We start from the raw sequence: 7,544 nt of genomic DNA, 5'->3' as shown, positions 1-7,544 counted from the left end.
CCAAGTATCACAAATAATACATCCAAATGTGCACACAATATAAATGTGTGCTCATCAAGGACGGGAAGGAAAGTATATAAAAACATTTGGATCTTCATTTCAGGCAGGCGTGCTGAAGTCTGGATGTTTGTTAAAGGTCTGTCCAAATGTATCTGAATCTTTGGCTTTGGAAATCAATCGGAAATCTTGCAAGGTCAAACTTTCTCATGAGATTACCTCTAATACCTCTTCAGCTTCAGTGAGGCCAGTAAAAATACCACAAAATGCTCTCTTGTCCCCTTTTTCTCCCAGCTGAAAATGGAAAAGATGAGGAATGTGAAAATTAAACAATTAATCAAATTTTTTTCCAACCCTCAGGAAAAGGCTTGGTTCAGTTCAAGTTTGGTTGGTTTTGTTTTTTACAAGGTTTCAGGTTTGCTCTTGTTTTATGCAAACTTCTTCAGAGAACTCCAGTCTGTATGTGAATTGCATTAATTCTCGTGGTCAGAACTGCTCCTGTTAGTTTTAATGGGCTTAATAACTGCTCCACAGCCTTTCAGTTTCAGAGTACAGTGTTTATTAGGGGTTTCTATCCTTACATGCAACCACATTCCCAGGTTTTTCCCACTTCCTGATACTGTGGGGTACTTTTTTCCAACAACTCTCCTGACACATAAGGAAAACACTGATCTATAAATCTATTTTAACTGTGCAGAGGCATAGTCAAGCCTATACATCACACACGTTATATTGGGCTAATGTGGCATTTAATGTGATACAGACACACTCTTCAGGGATGTTGTACATCAATGTACCATACATGTTTTTGACCTAGTGATGATTTCCTGAAACACTATCTTCTGCTGAGAAGGAATTCCAGGAACACTTTTGCTTTGATCCTGATACTGCAAAAATGATCTTCAGAACTGGTAAGTTCCTGAAGTTGTTTTCAGTTTCCAAAGCCTATATCTCATGCTTTAGATTAGGAGCAGTTTTAGATGATTCATCAAACAAGATGATTAGGATAACTGTGAACTTCAAAGTTGAAGGTAAACAAATCGTACTGTGAAAAATAACATATAACATAACAAATATAACATACATTATTAGCACATAAATATCATTCTCTCTTGTAACTGAGGAAGATTTTGAATAGCTGATGGTTGTCACAGAATAATGGCAGCATCAAAGAAGAAGTGTCCAGGTGGAAATTCTTTTTTGCCCCTCTTCATTCTTCTTTACACTGGTAAGTGAAATGTCAAGGAAGTTATTCCAAAATTAAGTTTTTGCCAAAATGTTCTCTAACGAAAATAGAATAAACATGCTCTTTTTGACCACTTCATAAGAAAGGAAGTTAAAACCATGAAATTACACTAATTTTATTACTGGATTGTTTGTTTTTCTCTGTAAAAAAGTTCATGATACAATAGATGAAAGGTCTGAAATAATTAAGAAAAAATAATACAGTTGCAAGTATAAGTTTGGATTTTCTTTTTGTCTCAACAAATGTGAGAATACCAAACTCGCACTTCTGAAGGTGTCCATGTACCAATATGCAAAATATAATTACTTTTCAGCTTAAATGACATTGGTTCATTTTCCCACTGGGACTGAAAATTAATTATAAAGAGTTGCATGTTTTCCAGTCCTTTTGCTTTGTTCTGAACACTGTTAATTTAGTCTGCAGTTTGATGATTAAGTTATTTTTAAGTCCTCACACACTGTAAAAAAGAAAGAAATAAAAAGGATTTATCCCAACAAAAAACCTTCACTTTTCCAAGAGGCCTGTTGAACAGAAGGTGTTTCAGACACTCATGATGCAATTAAAATTACTCATTGTACTGAAGTCAATAGCTGGCATGAGGCAAGTAACTTTACTGGGATTAGTCCCAGTTGCATTTCAATTCAGCTTCCAAATTTCAGCTGTACTGAATTATTCTTGGTTAGACAAAGGAATGGGGAAAAATGGAGGGATAATATTATTTCAGCAGTCTTGAGAGATGTCCATCATTTTTTTTAAAAACTACATAGATACATTTATTCAACATTTTAAAGGCTTATTTCTTAACGCTGTTCTTACTTGTCTTCACCATTTTTTCCCTTCCCAAATTACCACTAACTAGCAATATTGAGTGAGACTTCGGTTTAAGTCAAAAAGAACAATGAGAACTCATATCACACTAAGATTTGTGCTTGCCATGCAAACCAGTTCAAGTGTGCTCCTTAGTGTTCCAAGTTTAATGGGGAGGATTTGTGATATTTTGGACTACATTTATGCTAGTAAAACAATTACAGTCAGGACATCAGTTTGAACAACTTCCCAGGATGATCTGTTAAATGTAACTGTTAGAATACTTCCCAGTTGTGACATGAGACAATTAATACTCTCCCAAATAATGTGAAGGGGAGGGACTTTTCCCAGGAGGTGTATAGACAAGGAGGAGAAAGAAACATTTTTAACAATCACAGTTTCTCATGGCACTCATCCCTGAGATTGACATCTGTCCCATTTTCTCTACTGTAGGGGTTAACTGTCCATATGCAGGGCAGGGAGTCCATGTGCCTGCTCAGGATGCAGTGGTCAGTGTAGCCAAAGAGGAAAACTGAGTTGCCATGAAGAGAGCAAAATCTTGAACCACACTCTCTACCACCAGAGACCAGGATGCATCTGTATTGGGTGTGTTTGGAAGAGTAGTGGCAGGTCCTTTACATGTCAGTTGTTTGAAAAATGATCTAAGTATCTTTCCTTATGCCCAAGAACACAAATTCAGTCACAGTAGGTTAACTGATGGAAATGAGATTTCTTGCATATGAAAAACAAATCTGATACTACTTTTATACTCAAAAATAAACAGTATCTATATAGAGAAGAATGAAATTACATAAGACAGCAAGTAAGAAGCTGAATTCCTCATGGGACTATTTTTTTTATCCTGAAGACTGGCATAACATCTCTGTTATATTGTGTTAAACAGTTATAAAATTCTTCTTTCAGTAGTTCGTGCATTCCTTGGCCCCAGTAAATAATTCTTTTTCACTCTTTCTTATTTTTCTTTAAGGGAATTTAATCATTATGAGTAGTTCCAGATTTGTAGCACTGGAAAAGGAAGACTTCAGCTTTCTGGAAGGTAAGCCGGTGTGTAGCAAAAATGCAAATATATTCATGATGCACTTCCGCTTTTTAGCTTCACAAGGAAAACGACTCTCTGGAGCATTCTGTTTTTCACACTTCATTAAGAGCTTCTACTATGCTCTAAATACATCTTTCTAAGTGTATAAGTGTGTGACAGAGTAGAAGATGGAAATAGGTAGTCTTTCCTTAGGGTTCCCTTTTCTTTCACCAGAATGAATGGTTGGACAGCAGAGGAGTTGTCTCCCCAGGCCAACAGCTCTCTCGCTACCTGGTGTTTGGGGGGGTCACACCAAAACCAAAAGATTACAGGTAGAGAAACCACGGGAACTCAACATTGGTTCCCAGGTCAGATTACAGGCAGGCTTTCTGCCATCAGGAGTGTTGTCTGCTCTTCCCTGGAACTTCCCTTCCTGATTCTTCCTGGAATGCACCACAAAGGTGGGAGGAACTCTATGAGCCATCTCAGCATTCACCAGCTCTAAGTGTTTGAACAGTGGCTGAAGTGGAATCAACCAACAGTCCTTGTTATAGTCATCTATAGTCCTTTCATAGTCATCTGTCCTCAAACCAGCTGCACAGAAGGACAAGAGGGAGAGCTGGGGCTGAAGACAAAGGCAGCACAGCTGACACTCTTGTCTCTGCACATGCAGTACAACATGTATGGCAGCCTGTATCTTCCACTGGGAACTGTACTGAACTGCACCAGGAAAACTGAAATTTATGTGATGGGAACAAAATACAACAAATTTAAGAGCTGGACTAGAACCAGTTACATATTTCGCTAGGTAATGTCAATGATAAATTACCAGATTTGGTAACTAGATTTTACAGAAGTATGAATCTTGTGTGTGTCCAGAAGAGAAGATTTAAAGTGAAATGGGATACAGTGTGGTAGGAAAGAATTCCAAATGGCTGCCACTAGTAAAAACACAGTTTGAATCTGTTGTCTAAGCAGAAACATGCAATTTTCCAGGGTATAAATAGAGTTGGTGAATTTCTGTGTCAACAAAAGTGCAAAAATGGTTTAAGGTAAGTTAATAGAAAGGCCATAGTTCAGTGCCAATCATTTCAAGTCAGAGTCCTCTGACTGCATATCAAATGTATACAGACTGCTCTAGTTTCAAGCTAATTGGTTTGGGATTTTCCAGTGCTCTGTACTGCTTGATCGGGAACACATGAGACCATAGAAGTGTCAAAGGATATCACTGGCAATACCCCAGTAGCAAATCTTTCCCCTTTTCTTGCATGGTCCATTTAACTGAACACTCATATCAGTGGCAGATTCATTGCAAAACACATTTTTCATTTTTATTCCCTTTTTATGAAAGCTGTAAAGTTATATGCTTAAAAGACTTTGGCTAAAAAACTATGTGAAAATGGATAACATTTACTTTTCCTAAGCTTGGGGTGGAGTAAGTGGTTCACATTTATGAATACCCCTGAATGTGATGCATTTTTATAAACATTTCTACTTACAAGCTATTACCATATGTCTGATTTAAAAGGCATTTTGAGAGATTAAATTCAAAATACCTGCTGTCTTTATGCATATGAGGAGGTCCAACAACTCATACAAGATGCATTAGGGAGGACTAAAAAAAAAAGGCTGCTGATTACTTGTTTTTCCTTAGTTTACTTCTTTATGCAACCTGAGGATATCTTAAATACATTACAGAGGCATTCTGCCCACCAATGGGTGTTCAGAATAATGGCATTATCTGAAGTGGTCCAAGCTGACAAAACAATCAGAGCCAAACCTGAGCCCCCATTTTTTATGGAAGGAAAATTCCCATTGACGTCAATGGGAGTTTTGCCTGACTACAAAATAAGGAAATTGGCCCCAAATGATATCTCCAAAGGGGGCTTTACTCACAGCACAGCAGCTGTATCTCATGAGCCAAATCTCCAGATTTCCATTATTCTTCTCCCAGCCATTAGTGAAATTACTAAGTGAGCCAAAGTAAGAATAATACCTCTGCTCTGGGAAGTGAGGCTAAGGCATACATAATACATATTCTGCATGTACACCCACAGCTTACAGGCATGTCACTGTTCTCAGAAATAACGTTACAGTAACAGGCCACCATGCTTGCTACAGTAAAATGAAGGCAATTGACTGCAGGGGCATCAAAGACATAGAGCACCATAAAAGCGAGCAAAGAAAGGAACTATGGTTAGATTCAAAAACACTCAGGCCCATGAAAAAGGTTTGTTTCGGGTTTTTTCAGTTCAGTTCTTTTTATGCAGTGACTTCTTGATATAATAAACAGGAATAGTTATGGGAAAGTATAGATCAGGAGTCCCTCCTTCAGGAAATTGCCCAGATCTCCCTCTTGTTCTCTGGCCTTAACTTTCTTTTTTGCATTTACTTTGACAAAATGAACTATGTTCACTTCTCTTTCCTTCCCCATAGCCAGGGTTTAAGGCAATCAGGTGGGAGATCTGAATCTTCATGTCTTTAAGATGAAGAGGATCTGGATCCAGATTTCCTATACCTCAAAGCTGAAGGCTCAAACCATTATATTACATTACATTACATTACATCACATTACATTTTGTTACGTTACATTACGTTACATTATTATTACCATTACATTTATGTAGAGGAGGATGGGAAGGATGTCTTCATGCTCTAGCTTTCTAATGAGGGTGGCACCCACAAAAAAATTTTGTGAGGAATGCCTTTGTTCACACATTTTGGTAGATAATGCTTTCCAGATGAAGTGTCTCAGTGCGCTTTGGATGAGGAGGTAGCTAAGTTCTGAACCCCAGGCAAGCTTATGGACAACATCAGACCAAGGCTACTTAGTTTAGTGAGGTAAACATGCTCCATTTCTGCTCCTTAAGACCCCTGACCCATGTAGCAATGTGGAGTGCCAAATGACAACTAGTAGCTCAACAAGAAAATTCAAAGAGGAGGCTTCCGTCGCCAGTACAAAGCCACGAAGCCTTGGTGAATTAGCCCACTTACATACTCTCTGTTTAATAAAGTGTGCTCCACAAATGGAACGTGCTGAGCCACCACGCCTGCCACAAGAGGTCTTCTTATCCAATGTCCCCCTGGCAGAGACCCTATAATGCAACATGTGCTCTGGGCAACCTGCACACTGGTGTTTCAATGAGCAAAGTACTGAATGCAGCTTATGGAGAATACAGCCCAGCTGAGCAACAAGATTGCTGAGTAATGACACATTTTTCTGATTTTCAGGTCTTCTGACATCACCAGCTAGAATAAGAGTAAAATAAAAGTATGAAAGAAATGGAAAGGTAAGAGTTCTTTTCAAAGGTCATTGGAAATTCACCTTGAAAATGTGGGGACTTTAATACCAGGATATTCATCAGAAATAGCTTGTCACCATGAGCCAGAAATCCTGTAAGGAACAGAAATCCCTTTTTATGCTCCTTTACTGTCTCCAGTAGTCAGTGCTGATATTTGCTGAGCTGTTCTCAAGTTGTGTGTGATAGAGGTCTGGCAGTCCAGTGACATGCTTACTGTATGATCCATCCACTACCAGACAGCTTACCTGGGAGCTAGCACCTTGATGGCCCCTGAACCTCCTTCTTGGTAACCAGGATATGCCATTATGGATTAAAGCACATCATTCTATTAATTTCAGCAGCTGAATGGGCTGTAGCCACAGTCATGCTGGCACTTTTCTATTCAGGAAGTGGGCCATATTGGCACAATCCAAAAAGCAAACACATGCCTCACACAAACATGTTCAGCATTACTGTCAGGTCATCCTTGTAGAGCAGTCCAATAAGCCTGGTGTATCAGCCACTCCTCCTGGTTTTATGCCATGAGTGAACTTGAGGATACACTCTGTCCCATCATCCAGATTTCCAAAGAAGTTCTTCTCTTCAAAGGGTGAAAAAATCTTGCAGTCTTTCAAATATGATTTTCATATTATATTAGTGAGTTTTCAACTGTGGCATAAGTTGAAAATAAGTTTAAAATAAGTTCCTAGTTAAATTTAGGTATCTGCCAAGGGAAAAAAGCAATTAGCACATAGAGTTATGTTTTTAAAATTGATGCAAAAATTTCCCTGTCATTGAAATGAACATCATAAGTGCTGTGATCAAACTGGTCTCTTAAAGACGAAGTAACAACACGTGTTTCACCTTCACTAGGCTTCTTTCACAACATGCTTCTTGCAGAAAAACAACTTTTGTCAGCTTTCTGGAGTCAGTGAGCCTATACTGCAGCAGGCCTGGGTCACAGCCAGAAAGTGATTGTCTTCAGAGGATTATGGGTAAGGCCTTACTAATTAACTGTAATGGTAACCTGGTAATGTTTAATAGTGGGTTAGGCATTGCTTTCCCCTCCGTCAGATGTTATCCATTCAAGGAGAAAAAATATTTGTAAGGTGATTTCACTTATGGTTTCAACATATCCTAAATGAACAATCTTTGTTCTCCCACAAATGGTATT

General features: G+C 38.5%; 1 long non-coding RNA gene across 1 annotated transcript; it reads left to right on the top strand.

Annotated features, from left to right (window-relative positions):
* Positions 1-830: 830 nt before the first annotated feature.
* LOC111937233 (uncharacterized) lies at positions 831-6,374 on the top strand. Its single transcript, XR_002868505.2, has 3 exons — positions 831-908; positions 3,039-3,107; positions 6,321-6,374. It is a non-coding gene; the product is annotated as an uncharacterized LOC111937233 (long non-coding RNA).
* Positions 6,375-7,544: the final 1,170 nt, after the last annotated feature.

Source organism: Cyanistes caeruleus, chromosome 4 (genome assembly GCF_971803275.1).
Source record: "Cyanistes caeruleus chromosome 4, bCyaCae1.hap1.1, whole genome shotgun sequence".
Taxonomy (NCBI): domain Eukaryota; kingdom Metazoa; phylum Chordata; class Aves; order Passeriformes; family Paridae; genus Cyanistes; species Cyanistes caeruleus.
Note: the sequence above shows the minus strand (reverse complement) of the source record. Positions and strands in the feature narration are given on the sequence as shown.